This window comes from Orcinus orca, chromosome 21 (genome assembly GCF_937001465.1).
Source record: "Orcinus orca chromosome 21, mOrcOrc1.1, whole genome shotgun sequence".
Lineage (NCBI taxonomy): Eukaryota > Metazoa > Chordata > Mammalia > Artiodactyla > Delphinidae > Orcinus > Orcinus orca.
This window is the reverse complement of record NC_064579.1, coordinates 25241180-25257258: the sequence shown is the minus strand read 5'-3', so window position 1 is coordinate 25257258 and position 16079 is coordinate 25241180. Positions and strand designations below refer to the sequence as shown.

The following is a 16079-nucleotide window of genomic DNA, read 5'->3' as shown; positions in this document are numbered from 1 at the left end:
TTATCACAGTAAAGAGAAAACATTGAAAAATCTATTATTTTTTAATTATTGTTTTAGCTTTATGCATCTTTATTACATCCAAATAAAAATTAAAGATCAAGCCTACTTGTAAAATTCAGTTGGGAAATGACTGGAGAGGAGGACATGGGAATGGAAGTGAGGAGGTGCTCCAAGGATCTTTATCTGTATTATTCCATCATTATATATTCATATCCTGAATGTTATGATAACATAATACTGTCTCTTTATTAGTTGATAGATATTTTAATATTCTTATTTGTAATTTTTATTTAAAATTTTTATTTTTTAAATCTAATTTTATTTATTTATTTTTTATACAGCAGATTCTTATTAGTTATCTATTTCATACATATTAGTGTATATATGTCAATCCCAATCTCCCAAAAAATCTAATATTAAATCATTGATTCTGTGAATATTTTCTTTCCCTTCTCTCAATGTCTGAGCAATTACATAGCCAAACCCAGCAGCCAGCCCATGTCCAGTAGGAGACACAGCACCTTATTAGTCTGACGGTGCTGACCTCCTGTGCCCACATGATAATTAATTCACTGAATGAACAAATGTTAGAAGCCATTAGTCCTCGCTGGGAACCCTTAACTTATTTTAAAAAGTACACTCTGCTTTTGCTCTTTTCTTCAGAAGTTTGTTGTTCCTTTAAGCACACTGTGTTTTCCAAAGTTCCCAGAGAATAAAGCATTAGCACCAAAAAAGTGAATGTATTTCCAGGGTAGCTATTGGACTTAGTGAAACTCTCACTACGTAAACTCATAACCACCTGAGGATGGAAAATGGAAGATACCCCGCTAGCAGCATGTCTAGGTTCCAGATGTAGTTCTTCAGAAGATCACCACTTCTTAGAATCTTCTTTCCTTGTAATCCCATAATTCCTTTTATCTAATGCTAAAATGGCACCGTGCAACTGCATTAAAAGTAACTGCAATAATATATACTAGTTGCCTGTTCATCATAAAAATACATTCTCTCTCCCTTCTGCTGCCTCCCATCTCTCCCTTTCATCAGTTTAGTAACTCAAACCCTTTAATCCATGCAGATAAATGCTTCTCTGTTCACAAATGACAAGATCTTCTAAGGCACTGTACACCACTCCTCCCCAGCAGCCTCCATTTGGGAAGTTAGAGTCTAACATAAAGTCCTACAGGCACTGCATCCCATGGAGAAATACCCCAGATGCAGAAGGAACTGTTCTAATGAAACTCTTTTAGAGAATAGATACTAATGTTGCCTGAAAACTGTGCCCCATCCACACTAACTCAACATCTGAATATACTTGTGCATTTCCTACTTGGGAATATTCCAGAAAATGTCCTGATGGTACTCAGGAGCACCATGATTCTCCAGCGTGGTGTGTTTGGAATCCCCCTTCTGTGAGATACCTGTTTCTAGGCATGACCATGCTGATGATGATGGTGATTGTGATGATGGTGATGATGGTGACGGTTATGACAATGATGATAGTGATGATAGTGATGTTGATGATGATAATGATGATGTTGGTGATGATGATGGTGATGAGGATGAAGGTGAGGATGATGATGGTGATGGTTATGACGATGATGGTGATGGCGATGATGATCATGATGGTGACAATGATAGTGATCATGGTGATGGTGATGGTGGTGGTGGTGGTGGTGATAATGGTGGTGATGGTGATGATGTTGGTGCTGCTGCTGATGATAGTGATGATGGTGGTGATAATGGTGATGGTGGTGATGATGATAGTGATGATGGTGGTGATGATTATGGTCATGATGATTGATGGTGATGATGTTGGTGATTATGATGATAGTGGTGATGGTGGTGATGGTGGTGATGATGATAGTGATGATGCTGGTGATGATGGTCATGATGATGATTGATGGTGGTGATGATGGTGATGTCGATGATGACGATAGTGATGATGATGGTGATAACGATGATGGTGGTGATGATGGTGATGAGTTCTGGTTGATTTGTAGGTCCTTCTATATTCTGGACTTATGCCCTAATGGGGTTGCATTTGCTGCAACTATCTTCTGCTCTGTTCTTGCTTTTTCACTTCTTTAATGGTGTCTTTTGGTGAAGAGAAGTTTTTAATTTTAATACTATCCAATCAGTCTTTTCCTTTAGGACTGGGTATAGCATACTGGCTAGTAATCAAACCTGAGACATTTGTTGCCTGATTTTGAGAGTTTCAGAATAAGACCATGGAGCCTGAAGTCAGCCAGAGTCTGATTTTCTCCAAAGTGCTCACATAGAAAGGAGGGAAGGATGGTGCCAGCAGGGGCAGGAAGCCAGAGAGGGAGCATGCTGGCCTAAGAGTATAGGACAGAAAAGCATCTTCTGATGTGCAGAGATAATCAATTTGAATCTCAGCTTTGCAACTTACTGTTATTGTGAATAGGGTATTTTGTAACCTTGCCTGAGCCTCCATTTCCTTGAATAGAAAATACAGATAAAAACAAAGAAAATCATTCATTTTATGTCATCACATTTCTTAGCACATCATGCACAGGGTGGATGGGTTGGAAATGTACAAAGACAATGTGGATGATGAGAAAAAATTTAAAAACCAAAAGGAAGAATATAAAGGAACATAAGAGAAATTGTAATAAAGTTGACAGATTATTGAAGTATTTCTTCAGGTTAAAAATCATTCCCTTGAGCTCTTAGGTTACAACAATAACATCTTCATAGTATGAAGCTGTGCTAATGTATATCACAATAATAATCCCCACCACAACTCTGTTGAGGGGAGGACCGTTGATGCCACATTTTATTTGGTTTTATTTATTTTTGGCTGTGTTGGGTCTTCGTTGCCATGCGCAGGCTTTCTCTAGTTGCAGCGATCGGGGGCCACGCTTTGTTGCGGTGCACGGGCTTCTCATTGTCATGGCTTCTCTTGTTGCAGCATGGGCTCTAGGCGCGCGGCCTTCAGTAGTTGTGGCGCACGGGCTTAGTTGCTCTGCGGCATGTGGGATCTTCCCGGGCCAGGGATCGAACCCGTGTCCCCTGCATTGGCAGGCAGATTCTTAACCACTGCGCCACCAGGGAAGCCTGATCACCATCATTTTTAAATAAAAATAGCATCTTTTCTATATTCCACTCCTTTGCACAATGAATGATGGTCCCTAAAGACAGGTTCATGTCGTGACCCCTGGAACCTGTGAATGTGGTCATATTGGAAATAGTCTTTGGCAGTGTGATTAAGTTAAGGACCTTGAGATGGTCATCTTGGATTATCTGAGTGGACTTTAGACACAGTCACAAGTAACCTTGTAAGAGACACAGGAAATACAGAGGAAAAGAGGAGACGGTCATGTGAACACTGACCAAAGTCTGGAGGGGTGTGGCCATTGGCTGAGGAAAGCCTGGAGCTGGCGGAAGCTCCCAGAAGAAGGAGGGATCTTCTGCCTGAACATTCAGAAGGAGCATGGCCCTGCCGACAGACACCTTGATTCTGAGCTTCTGACTCCAGAACTGAGAGAATAAATTTGTATCCTTTCAAGCTACCCAGTTTGTGACACTTTGTTATAGCATCCCTAGGAAATAAATAGCCCATCATTTGCTTGAACTGAGCTTCCGTGTGTGTGTGTGTGTGTGTGTGTGTGTGTGTGTGTGTATTATATATATATATGTTAAAAATCAACATAAATGTTTTATTTCCCTGATGAAGAGATAACCTCAAAGAGCTCTCTGGGCTTCCCTGGTGACGCAGTGGTTGAGAGTCCGCCTGCCGATGCAGGGGACATGGGTTCGTGCCCCGGTCCGGGAGGATCCCGCATGCCGCGGAGCGGCTGGGCCCGTGAGCCATGGCCTCTGAGCCTGCGCGTCCGGAGCCTGTGCTCCGCAACGGGAGAGGCCACAACAGTGAGAGGCCCGCGTACCACAAAAAAATAAATAAATAAAAGAGCTCTCAAGGGCTTTACAAACAACATACATCCTTGTAAAGGTTGCTAAAGAAGAAGCAGAAAGCAAACTCTGCTGAACACGCTGCTGGTTGGGAGGGATGCCAGCCCCCAGGAGGGCAGGACGTGGAGCTCCGGGCCCTGAAGCCAGATCCTGAGACAGAGGAGGGGCAGGGGGCCTCGTCCTTCAGCCTCCAGCCTCCATCACTCTCCTCCGCAGCCTGCTGCTGTCAGTCTCTCGGAAATTCACTTTGATCCACCTGAGACTTTTTTTACCCGACCCTGCCTGACTCGGGGGTCGTCCCCATGAGCGCATGAAAGCCCTAGTTCCCCTCAGCTCTCGTGTCTTCTTTGGGGTTTCACTTAGTGTGTGCACACCGCCACTAGGTCATCTTTTCTGATGAACGTGTGAAAGCAGAGAGGGTGGTTGTAAGGTTTCTGTTTAAAAAAAACACATTCCAAGAGTGAATTCATGTTTCTTTTAACAAAAATATGTTGAACTGTTTCTGTAGGGAGGCACTTGCATACAGATACATACAACTAAGTGAGTCTGTTCTGACTTCAAGGACTTCACCATCGTAAAGGACCCGTTTTTCTCCGTGTCACAGTTAACCCCAAAGGGAAAGGTGACAAGAGGCTGTGGACAGGAAGCCAGGGTGACAGTCATTTCAGGGTGTAGATGCAAGAAAAGACCAAACCTGAAAAATGGTACACCTCTCCTCACGCCTGAGATAGGGAATTTTTTCCCCAGAGAGCAATTTATTGTCAACACATAATAATAAAAATGTTTATACACAAATACTTCACATGGAAAAATTCACAACAAGGTAAGAAGGAATAATCAGTTTAGTGATTAATTTCTTATTTCTCCAGGGCAAAACAAAAACAACAACAAAAAAAAAAGAATTAGGATTTGAACCAAAGAATAAATCCACAGAAGTGTGAAATGGAAGTTATGAACTAAAAATACACATTTTTTCTCTTTCTCTTAGTCCTTTGGGGTAGCATTCTTAAACACCAAGCATAAGTGTTAAGATTCGTAGGGGAGGAAAACAATCTTTTCCTTCTCCCCTTCTTCCAGGTTCTCCGCTGGGGCCCCAGTAATAAAGGACAGATAAACAAAAGAAAAACAGAAGTTTATTAACACGTACATCTCATACATACATGGGAAACTCAGGGAAGAGTAACTCAAAGAGATGGCTTAGAATTTGGGGTTTAAATACCATCTTCAGCTAAAACAAAAGAAGAAGGTTCTTGGGGGGCCTGGTTCTGTGGTGATCAGAAAAAAGCACAGGAAACAAGGGTGAGGCTTTTTATGCAGATTTAAGCCGTGATTGGAGTCTCATCTCTTCCAGGTACAGAGCAGGAGATACCTTTACAAATGAGGATTTCCTTTATGAATGTAAACTTCCCTTACAAAAGGTAAGTTCTACTGTTTTCAGAGCTTCTCCCATCAGACCCCAGTCAGCTGTTTCTCAAAATAATCCTTATGCCAAAGAGGCATATTTAGAGTGGCATACTCTGCTCTCCTACAACATATAACAATAAAGCTTAACACCTATATGTTATTTACTATTTGCTAAACATTTTCTTAAGTGTTTCACATATATTGTCATCACCACAACATCTGAATCCTACTATTACCCACACTTTATCGAGGAGAAAACTGAGACCCACAAATGACTTTGCCCAAGATAACAAAACTGGCTCAGGACAGCAACTCTGCTTTCTACCAGAGCCCATTCTGCATGATTGTTTCCTCAATGAGCTTCAGTAGACAGAAAATAAAAGGGTAATAGCTTTGATAAATATATTCACTCAGCATTAACTAGGTACCTCTTGTGTGTCATGCTTTCTCCCAGATTCACAGCAGAGAACAAGTGAATACTGCATGGTCTTTGCCTTGGGAAAATTAATGCATAAAATAAGGACCTATCATAAATCTTTATCTTTAACAAGGTAATGCATTCTTTTATTTCACTAGACTTAGGAGTCTAAGCAGAGACAGCGTGTCCAGCAAACTGATAGAATCACATAAGGCTTAAATGCACAAATATATAGGAAGAGAGACTGGAAAATTGCATAAAGTAGAATCTAATTTGGCAACCACCACTGTTTGCTTAGAAAGGAGAAATGAATATTTATCATATGCACCTAGGGTTCAGACACTTCACCTGCATAGAACATAGTTTCAGATCAGAATATAAACTCAAAAAAGTTTCCTAAATAGAAAATTGTAACTGACCCTCCAGCCAAGGCAGAGGGTCGGGAAAGGAAGGTCTTACTGACCAGGGTCTGATGGGTCAGCTGACAGTGAGGAAGAGAACAAGGATTCAGCCCCACAGCATAAGAATCTAGTGCCTTTACTGAGGCAAATCCTGAGTAGCTCAGGAAAGCAAGACCCTGTGTAATAGGTTGGCAACCTGGTAATCAAGATATTCTAGGGCTTCCCTGGTGGTGCAGTGGTTGAGAGTCTGCCTGCCGATGCAGGGGACACGGGTTCGTGCCCCGGTCCGGGAAGATCCCACACGCCGCGGAGCGGCTGGGCCCGTGAGCCATGGCCGCTGAGCCTGGGCGTCCGGAGCCTGTGCTCCGCAACGGGAGAGGCCACAACAGTGAGAGGCCCGCGTACCGCAAAAACAAAATAAAACAAAACAAAAGATATTCTAAGTTCTTCCTTGACAAACTGTGCGTCTTGACCCATGAATGGGTTTTGAAATCAATATAGTGTATTCTGATCATCGTTTGTTATATGTGACATAGATCAGAATGCAGAGGACTTTAAATAGCGAAGCTTGCTCTTGCTTTGGAATTTTTTTCCATTATGTAAACTCATACGTTGTGTACATGCTTATATGATTGTGTTCATAATTTATATTATATACACACAGACACCTATACATATGTATATTCAAGTATTTGGGATCACAGTTAAAAATATATTTCATACTAAAGATCAGGGTTAAAAGAGTCGGCTTTGGATTTTTTTTTCATATGCTAAGGATACGGAATATGGTAAGCACAACTAATAGGTAAAATTCAGAACACTGCAGGGTGAATTGTATGTACGTGGTTTTCTATACACTGAGTTACTAGTGCTCTGTAATAAAATAAACAGACAACTGATAAACATCAACCTAGATGATCTCAAAATTTTATGCTGAGTAAAAGAAGCCAGACACAAGAGAAAACATACTGCATGATTCCATTTATATGAAATTCTAGAAAAAGCAAAGCTAATGTACAGTATCACAAAGCAGATCTGTGGTTGCCTAAAGGCTAGGAGAAAAGGGCCCGAAGGTCACGATGGAAGCTTTCTGTTTTATATTTTCATTTGTGGTTATGTAATACTGGGTTGGCCAAAATGTTCCTTCGGTGTTTTTAAGTAAAAATAAAAGACACATTTTTCATTTTCACCAAGAACTTCATCCAACAATGTATTCACCCTTTTATTCCACTACCTTCTGCCATTTTTCAGGCAACTTCATAATTCCATCTTTTCAAAACTTTTTATCTTTTTGAGCAAAGAACTGTTCCAGGTGCCTTTTACAGTCTTCCAGGGAATTGACATTTTTTTCCATTAAGACAATTTTGTAAAGACCTAAATAAATAGAAATCCAAAGGTGCAATGTCTGGTGAATACGGTGGATGAATCAGAGCTTCCCAGCCAAGCTGGAACAGGATTTGCTTGGTCATCACAGAAACATGCGGTCTTGCGTTATCCTGATGGAAGATGATGTGTTTTCTGCTGACTGATTCTGGATGCTTTTCGTCGAGTGCTGCTTTCAGTTGGTCTAATTGGGAGCAGTACTTGTTGGAATTAATCGTTTTGGTTTACCAGAAGGAGCTAATAATAGAACTCCCTTCTAATCCCACCATATACACAACATCACCTTCTCTGGATGAAGACTGGCCTTTGGTGTGGTGGTGGTGGTTCATTTCGCTTGCCCCACGATCCCTTCTGTTCCACATTATCACACAATATCCACTTTTCATCACCCGTCACAATTTTTTTAAAAAAACGGAACGTTTTTATTACATTTAAGTAGAGAATTGCGTGCGGAAATACGCTTAACTTATGTGGGACTCAAACATCAAAGCGATTAACATAACCAAGCTGGTGCAAATGATTTTCAACGCTTGATTTGGATATTTTAAGTATGTTGGCAACCTCCCGCATGGTATAATGTTGACTGTTCTCAATTAATGTCCCGATTTGATTGCTATCAACTTCATATGGTTTACCCAACCGTGGAGCATCATCCAGTGAGAAATCTCCAGCACGCAACTTCACAAACCACTTTTCACACCTTCGATCAGTCACGGCACTTTCTCCATACACTGCACAAATCTTTTTTTGCATTTCGGTTCCATTTTTACCTTTCTTGAGTTAATAAAGCATAATATGCTGGAAATGTTGCTCTTTTCTTTCATCTTCCATATTAAATGGCTACACAAAAATTCACCAATTTTGATGTCTTTTTTTAAATGCATGCTGATATGACAGCTGTCACATACAATCTAACAAAATTGTTTCAAATTAACTTAAAGACAACTGAGTGCTACTAGAGCCACCTTACGGAAAAAAACTGAACAAACATTTCAGCCAACCCAATGTTTGTTAAAAACTCATCCCACTCTACATTTAATATGAGTGCATTTAATTGTAAAATACACTCAATAGAGTTAATAAAAAATAGTTACCACCATAAGTTTTGGCCTTTAAATGCATATCCAGTAACTAACTGGAAGTTTCTTTTATTTTTTAAGCAACTCTGAGTAATCAGGCCAAAACACTGAAACCCTTTGAGTATGATTTTTTTAACGGTATTTTGAAAGTTATAAGCTAATCAGACCCAATTCTCTCTGTTGGTTAAAAGTTGCCCTTATGAGGCTCATTCTGATTGTCACTCACCGTGAATGATTTGTTTACAGAAACTTTCCAGGCAGCCCTTCCGCCCCCTCCCACGCCTACCTGCTCATTAAGACGGAGCCCCGGGTGGGTCATGTCAGAGGGCCCTCCTCCCCGCATCCCAATTGCACTTAATACCAAGAGCAGATTTTGGAATCTTAGCTGCAGATTATTTCTTGCCTCATTTCCATGGCTGTGTGTACTCTGTTTGGATTTGGTGATACTGTTTTGGCTTATTTACTGTATGGATTTCTCTCTGCCCTCTGGTAACCCTGGAAGGAGGCACTGATGTATTGATCTAGCTAATCATGAAAATAAACCTCAGTCGACACCTCCAGAGGCTACCACAAACCTTTACCAATCATCGCATAGACCAAGCCGCCGCCCCGCCGCCACCCTGCTCTTTGTGGACGTCTCCTGGGAACAGCAGACCACTGCTTCCCGTCCCTCTCCTGGTCTTGCCTTATTCCTCCCCTGACTCCAATTCCTTGGGTAACTCTGGAGGGAACGCCTCTGCTTTACCTTCTTCTCCAGATGAACACGTTTCAGCCTTCAGGGTCTACTTCTACTTTTCTGTTTTCCGACTGCCAGAAAAAAGCACAAGGAACATAAAAGAAAGATGGAAAACAAGGAATCATGCAGTAGTCACTGTGTGTTTGACTGTGGCCTGTTTTTGAGGATGGATGGATGCTTTCTTTTGAAATAGGTGCCGTGGTGTCCCGTTGAGTGAACTTAGTGTATAATTCAGTCATGTCTCGTGCTAATAAGATGTTGCTTTTCATCACGGTGGAAATAAGAACATAAACATGTCAGTAAATTCCTCAAGTATTACAGTGCATCAGAAGAGGGTGATCCCTGGAAGTTACTCTGCTACGTGAACACCTTTGAGAGACAGGTCAGGATGAATGGCCCTGAGACAGATGACAGACCTCCGTCTAATCTCGGACATGTAGAGCTGTTGCTCTTTGGTACCAAGAAATCTTTATGTTGCCTACCTGCAACAGGTGGCCTGTCAGCCTGAGTCCTCAGGGAGCCCGCACTGCAGACTGTGTCACATCAGGTAGACACCCCCCCAGCTCTTTATCAGCAGAACTAAAATTAGACCCCAGGTCATCCTCTATCATACATTTGCTTCTCTGGTATGAATATTAACTATATAAAGCAATAGAGGGACTTCTTTTCATGGTTTAAGAATTTCTCATCAATATCTTTGAGAAGACCGTGCATGTCTTTTAAGTGGTATCAACCTTCTTCTTACACAGATAATTACAGAGGAGAAAGGACAGCTATCGCTCTTTAATTACAGTGTTGCTAAGTACTCAATGCTTAATTATTCAGCTATTACAGTTTTAAAATTATGCTTCTAAAGTTGTTGTGACATAGTCTTGAAAGTGGGAGTTGGAGCAATAATTTCAGTCTCATGATAGTTGTGGGGAGAGCTCTGCGAACACATGCACCTACAGAAATAAAGCATCCCTTGTGTTTAACATGGAACCTGGCAGGTGCCTACACTTATTTCAGGCAGAGAGACATTTGCTAGGTGACATATTTGTTGTATGGAACGCAATTATTTCTTCCCTGTAGAATGTAGTGATTTAAGAAACTTCTCTGTCAGTAGGCTTTAGGGGGGAAAGTCGGAGGAGACAGTGCCAGTTTGACAGTATAATCACTTAAGACTTGTCCCTGGCCAACACTTAAAAAAACTACCTTCCTGAATAGAGGTGCCAGAATATTCACTTTAGTCTAACCATAGTCATAAAGGGGTTCATAGTCATAAAGGGGTTCATGTAGTAACTGACTGCAGTTACTATAATTCTAAAAGTTCATGTTTTAATGAAAACTTCATTCTTATCATTCTTCTGTCAGAATTATATATATATATATATACATATATATATTTAAAGTATATAATATATATGTGTGTATATATATATCTTTTTAGAAGATCTGATACATACTCTTAAATAACATGGCCCACTTAATATTCATTGAACACTTGACTCAATAACTAAAGATTAATAAGTGTCAAAGAATAGAAATATCACAAAGGATATTCACAGATAATAACAGAATTAAACTAGAAATTAATAAGTGAAAGATATCTGGAAAGTCCCCAGTAAAAATATGGAACATTCCCCAAACATTGGGAAATTAAGCAACCTGCTTTATTTCCAAGGCGAATAAGAAATATTTTAAACTAAATGAAAATGTAACATACCAAATTTGATGGAATTCTGCTAAAGCAATCAATGGCAGAAAATTTATAGCATTAGAATGCTTACTTTTATGAAAAGAACAAGGAGCGATATAAACTTCCACTTAAAACACACACACACACACACACGCACACGCACACACACAGAAAAAGCTTAGCAAATTAAATCCAAAGCAGTTAGGGGGAAGTAAGCAAGAAAGTTAACAGCTCTTAAAAAAAGAAGAAGAAGAAAAAGAATTTTAGGACAGAAAATCAAATAAATAAATCCAGAAGTTTGTTTTTTTTAAGAACAATAAAAATGATAAATTTCTAAGCCTACTAACCAAAAACAAAGAAAGAAGATACAAATTAGCAATACAGGAGTGCAGGGGCATGGAGGAGGTGCTTCTCAACCACAGCACCCAAGACTGAGAAGAAGAGTAACTACTGTGAATAATTCTGTATCCACCAGTAGTCAGCGTAGAAACAGATGAAATGGACCAATTCTGTGAAAGATATTAATACAAACTACTAAACTCACTCAAGAAAAAACTACAGATAACCCGAATGATCCCATATCTATGAAAGAAATTAGATCTGTGCTTAAAAACTTCCAAACAAAACCACAGGTAACAGATTTTGCTAGTAAATTCTGTTATGTGTTTAGGGAAAAAATAATACCAATTTTATAGAATTGCTTCCAGAAAATGGAAGTGGAGAGTACCCATTTTATGAGACCGGCATTACTCAACAATAAATAAAAAGAAAAAAATATCAGAGTCAAGTGGGTTTAAGCCAGGAACGAGGACTAGATTAGCATTTGATAATCAATCAATGTATATAGTTCTCCATGTTAATTATCTGAAGAAAAAAGAGGCCATGGGGCTTCCCTGGTGGCACAGTGGTTGAGAGTCTGCCTGCCGATGCAGGGGACTCGGGCTCGTGCCCCGGTCTGGGAAGATCCCACATGCCCGGCGCGGCTGGGCCCGTGAGCTATGGCCGCTGAGCCTGCGCTTCCGGAGCCTGTGCTCTGCAACGGAAGAGGCCACAACAGTGAGAGGCACGCGTACCGCAAAAAAAAAAAAAAAAAAAATAAGAGGCATGAAGTCATTTTAATAGATGCATTAAAAATTGACAAATTATATAAACTCTTTCGTTATTCTTTAAGGATTGTAGTGGGAGCAAAATGCAGAAGAGAAAATAAATGTGTAGATGAACTGCTAGTAAGAAAGTAAGATAGCTGGGGTTAATTTGCAGAAAAATAAAGTGATTTTAAGCGGAAAAATAAAATAGGGGATTAAGTGCTTATGAAATTGTTAGAATTCCTGGCAAAGCAGCTTGAGACTGTGGTACTGGGAATGGCACCCCAAAACAATCTCAATGTGTGAATGTCCTTTTCACAGTGAAATAAGAAACACAGTGAGTCTACGGGAATCCCCTGGCAGTCCAGTGCCTAGGACTCCGCGCTTAAAGTGTTGAAGACACGTGTCATGTCCTTTCTACTTTCTTATTGGGAAGTTAAGGTCAGTGTGACAGTGTGACATGTGACATGAGTCCCCACGGGATGGGATATGGAGCTCCTCCTTGGGGCCTGTTGCAGGGTTGTTTCCTTTGTATCAACCTCAGGACATAGCCATCTGTCAATATTTGAGGCATAAATAAATTATTTACCTCTTAAGGAAATTTAAAAAAAAGAAACACCTCATAGAAAAATATTGGTTTTTATAGAAATATTGGGGTTTATAGAAAGTAGGTGAGAATTAAGAGTGTTTGTGAGTTTATGGGACTTCCCTGGTGGTCCAGGGGTTAAGACTCCGTGCTTCTACTGCAGGGGCCACGGGTTCGATCCCTGGTCGGTAAGGTCCCGCGTGCTGCGCGGTGCGGCCAAGGGGGAAAACAAAAGAGTGTTTGTGAGTTTAAACTGGGGAGTTAAGATTAGTGACTTAAGAAAGTATGATGTGCTTTAAATATTATGATGCTGTAACTAATAAAAGTAGCAGTAGATCTGGGGAAATTAACTGTGAAAACAACTATCCCTTACATCAACTAATCACATATAACATCTGGCTCTTTCCTTGAAGTTATACTGTATACGCTGTGCATCCCCCCCCATTAATGAGTCTAATTTATAGAAAGTAGACATATTTTAGAAGCAGGGAAAATAGAAGGACATTTTATTTTATAAACTGGAAATTATATATAGGGGCTTTTGTGGCGATAGGCAGCATATTCTTGAAAACCTTCCTACAACCAACAAAATAAAAGGGAAGCAGGTGCAAGTGTTAGCTGGAAGGTTCCAGAAAGAAAGGAAAAGAGGAACAATAGAACCAGAGGCCTCTGACTCAATGCGAACAGGAATGGTTTTGGGGGATATCAGGGCAGGACACAGTAAAATTTGTGAGCTTCCAGGAGCAATGGGGCATGTAGGTCAGAAACATGAAAATAAACGTCTGTGACAGAGCAGGAGACTCAGCACGGAGAAGCTGATTCTTCCCATTGAAAGGATGCAGCAAGCTTTCTGCGGAGGCTCCTGCAAATAAGAGTAAAGGTAGAAAATAAAGAAAATGAGAAGAGTGCTGTGTTACATTGTTGGACCGACATCCCAGCGGAATACAAACCCTCGAGAGGAAAGCAAGAATGGAGATGGAAGTTATGGCTGGAGGTGGAAGGAGATTCCTGAAGGCATCAGGGACTGAGTCCCTCCCATCTGTGTGGGCCAATCCAGGGGTTCTGCGATCAAAGAGCTGGGTAGAATATGTCCCTCCAGGCGAGAAAGGGGAGGATAAAAGCCTCCAGCTCTGGAGAAGGAAGAGAGGGGAGACCGTGATGAGTGATCAGGTGTGGATAGCACAGGTCTTCAGTTCTGATGCTGAGCACAGGGAGTGAGTGTGCTGAGCCACCAGGAGGACTTGGAGAGTCCCTGGGGGTCATAGGGGGGCTGGTCCCCACATCCTCATTCCCCAAAACCGTTTCATGGGGAAGAAGCCCTGAAGTTCACCTATGCCTGTGGAGTCCACAGAAAGCAGCTCAGAATTACGAGTGTCTGGGAGAGAGCTTGGGAGAGGGCTGAGGACCGAAGTCAGAAGGGTGGACCCTCCACGTGGGGTCTGAGGGGGGCGCCGCAGGACCACTGGGTGATAAGAAGACCCTCAGCGTCAGGGCACAGACTGGTCACTGGGAGGATGCACAGAAAGCAGGGCTTCACCGTCTTACCCGGCATGAGGGGGCGGCAGGGAAGCAGCGCCACTTCAATTTCACATCCACCACCCAGAGTTTAGTCTACATCCTCCCAGGCACCGCTTGACCTTTGTAAAATACGTATTTTTAATTTTGGTGAATTCAAAGGACTAGATCTGTTTAGTTGCAACTGCCAAAATAGAGCAATGTAATAAAATATAAAATACTGGTGCTCAGTAAACTTTGGGAAAGGCTGACATTTTGTACGTTGTGCTCCTAGGTGTTGCTAAAAGTCAGTCCTGACACAAGAGCACTTCATTTCGTGTTTTCTTGCCAAGTGTACTTAAATCTTTGGTCAAGGACAGAAAGTGTCTGCCTCCTTCTCTTTCCACATGGATTTACAAAGGAAAACATAACTGTGGCTTTTAGGATGAGTCTGTCTATATGGGATAGAGCAGGAAGATATTAGTATTAAGTCAGCATTGCAAGTACATCTTGGGGAAAAGACACCAAAGATGAATTCTGTGCCACGCTGTTTTTAATTGACAAGTCCGAAGTTATTAATTCCTAAGTGCGTACCTGATCAGATAGATAGACAGATAGATAGATACACACACACGAGTAAATATATATAATACACACACGACTCATATATACATTCATGTTGATTATTTGCTTCTGCAAAGAAAAACAAACAATAAAACTGAAAGAATCAGCAAGGAAACTAGATTGTGAACAGTAATATAATACTACTGTTTATTTTTCTGATTATGTTATAATGAACAAACTTCAAGTTTGACAGAGGTATGTGGAAGGAAAATAAGTTCCTGAACCAGAAATAATTTAATGTACCATACAAGAATTATTAAAAAGAATAAGCTATATCTTCTTACAAGAATTTCAATAAAGTAGGCTATGTTTGGATAAGTTATAAAGAAGATTTTTCAATGAAAAAGGTAAAATCAAATGTGTTCTCTCTTGCGGATTTGCTTGTTATAGAAAGAACTCTCATAGGAAAGAAAAAGCATTATAGTCAAAAAATTACAGGAAAAGGCAAGTAAGAGAATTTTACATAGACTGACACCAGGTGAGAAGAAAAAAAAGATATCAGAGAAGAATGGAGGCATTAAATAAAGCTCACCAAGAAAAAGAGAGGGAAATATGAAAATTGTATTGTCATGAAAAATGGACATTAAAACAAGCAGAAAAAGATGGTGACAAACAGCAGCTATGCATAAGAGACAAGATTGAAACAGGGTTTGGATCTGAAATGTCAAGGAAGAAATAAGTGAAATGCTTTGGATAGAACAGTACAACAATAGAACAATACAATAAACGCCTAAAAGAGAAAATTATTTACCTTCTGACATGAGTGGAAAAAGTAAATAATATAAAAAGAAAGTAAAGTAGGGTCTGAGAGGTCTTCTCCCAGGTAACACTGTCAGGTGCCCTGGGATTTCCCTACCCTTTTTGAGCAGAGCCTTAATGCTTTAAAAGGCTGAAAGAAAAAAGGTGAAATGTCCAGAGAAAGAAAACAAAAAATAATTTCACTAAATGAAAGGGAGGGGAGGGTGTGGGTGGGTGACGTCAGCAAAATGGAGGAAAAGGGGGTTTCCAGTGCTCGTCCCTTTGCAGAAACATCTATCCAGGCACGAGAATACCTTCCCGAGAGCCAAGGACTCCATCCAGGTGAGGGATTACGGCCCCTGGGGAGCACAGACGTGAGAGCAGATGCCTGAAGAGGGAGGGAGGGCAGGCTCATCACCTGCATCAGCTACATCGCCCAGACGGCCCAGCTGGAGAGAGACGCCTCCCTGTGGGCGGGAGAGTGAAGTGAGCCCCCTGCCCAGGTCACCCCCATGAGCTC

At 40.9% G+C, this 16079-nt stretch overlaps 1 long non-coding RNA gene across 2 annotated transcripts in view; it reads left to right on the top strand.

Moving 5' to 3' along the window:
- The window catches only part of LOC117197414 (uncharacterized), a 307865-nt gene that overhangs the window by 111029 nt on the left and 180757 nt on the right, over positions 1–16079 (top strand). Inside the window, exons 3-4 of one of the 2 annotated variants that reach the window (XR_007474633.1) lie at positions 5285–5351; positions 12439–12558. This is a non-coding gene — a long non-coding RNA (uncharacterized LOC117197414). The remainder of the gene's footprint in view (positions 1–5284; positions 5352–12438; positions 12559–16079) is intronic. The other variant, XR_004478020.2, reaches the window with a different exon arrangement.